The sequence below is a fragment of the Tiliqua scincoides genome, chromosome 1 (genome assembly GCF_035046505.1).
Source record: "Tiliqua scincoides isolate rTilSci1 chromosome 1, rTilSci1.hap2, whole genome shotgun sequence".
NCBI lineage: Eukaryota > Metazoa > Chordata > Lepidosauria > Squamata > Scincidae > Tiliqua > Tiliqua scincoides.
Window position 1 is genome coordinate 296,229,985 of NC_089821.1, and position 1,627 is coordinate 296,231,611.

The following is a 1,627-nucleotide window of genomic DNA, read 5'->3' on the forward strand; positions in this document are numbered from 1 at the left end:
ACTGGTTGGTGGTTTTTTCGCCTACCCCAGACTGTGGAGTTAGGGGTGGAGAGATGTTAATAGGTCTTGTTGGTCAATTTAGGCAGGTGTCGTACAGGTTTTGGGTAGGTAAGGTCATCTTGGTGTACACCACAGGGTGGCAAGGGCCGGGTGGACTCCATGCTAGCTCATGCTGGCCTTCCCAGCTGGGTGAGGTAGGGTGGATGAACCTCGGCCTGGTAGCAAAGGCGCACTGCGGGGTTGCTCAGGTGGCCTGAGCTAGCCTGCCACCCTGACCCTACGGGGTGATAATGGCAGGCTTGTACTGACGCAGCCCAGAGTTGGGTGTGGTCGCCTAAAATTGCTATAGGGGGAAGTAGACAGGCAGCTCTGCTTCCCCCATGTAGAACCTGCACGACTAAGGGTCCAATCCTATCCAACTTTCCAGTTCTGGTGTAATCGTGCCAATGGGGTATGCGCTGCATCTTGTGGTGGGAGGGTAGTTATGGAGGCCTCCACAAAGTAAGGGAACATTTGTTCCCTTGCCTCGAGGCTGCACTGCAGCTGAACCAGTGCTGTAAAGTTGGATAGGATTGGGCCCTTAGTTGTTAGGCTCTGTTGCAATTTATGGTAATTTAAATAGTTAATAAAGTGGCCCTTTGTACCATATGCCCTTGCCTGTGTCTTTATTGGGGGGTGCTAGGTAATATTGGTTGTTTTATTCTGTTACCCTGCACATGCCCGATCTCATCTGATCTCGGAAGCTAAGCAGGGTCAGGCCTGGTTAGTACTTGGATGGGAGACCACTTGGGAATACCGGGTGCTGTAGGCTTATACCATAGTCTTTCGAGACTGAAGGTTGCCAATCATCAATCATTCTCAATCCTCTTCTTAATTATCCCAAACAAGAAATTGGCTTTCTTCACCACCACCACAGCACACTGGATTGTCACATTCATCACGCTCATTAGAGCCCTATGTTAGAAGAGCAGCCGTCACATCCTATGGAAATTGGGCCACAGATGGTCGGTTTTCATGTTGCTTAATCAATCCATTTTCATTTGCCTTTAAGCCATTCCTGCCCAACGTTGCATATGCACAAGAGGGACCAAATGTGTACACATGTGGACCGGGTGAAAATGGGTTCAAAAGAAATAGTCACCAAATGGCAAGGCTGTTTCTGGCCAGGCAAGGAGGGTTTCCCAGGGTTCTCCACAAGATACTCCATTAAGCGCGATCCCTTGCAGCAAAATAGAAAAACAGTCTGATGAGGGGCAGTTGACTCAGTTGCCTTTTGTAAGACACTCCGAAGAACTCAATGAGATTTGAGAACACTTTACAAAATGGCTCCTTCAGGCTGTTCAAGAGCATTAGGGAATCCTAGACGTGTCTAGCAAGTTGTTTGTGACAGTTTCCTGTAAACACTTAAAAAGCGTTGATCAGAGAGCTTCCTTTGCCCTTGAGACAAAAGCTCCTCTTTCAGTTTAAATATAGGACCATAAATATAGAATAGTCTGCGCTGCAGATTCCTCCTAGAGTGATAACAGGGAGGGTCAGCTCATTGGAGTATTTTTAGTCCTCGCGCAGGGAGTTTTCAAACTTGTCAAGGTGGCAAGACGTGAAAGGTAATCATGCTGCGTTCGGACAG

At 48.1% G+C, this 1,627-nt stretch overlaps 1 pseudogene; it reads left to right on the top strand.

The window, feature by feature from the left end:
* The first annotated feature begins 692 nt into the window (after nucleotides 1-692).
* Nucleotides 693-811, top strand: LOC136638275 (5S ribosomal RNA; annotated as a pseudogene).
* Nucleotides 812-1,627: the final 816 nt, after the last annotated feature.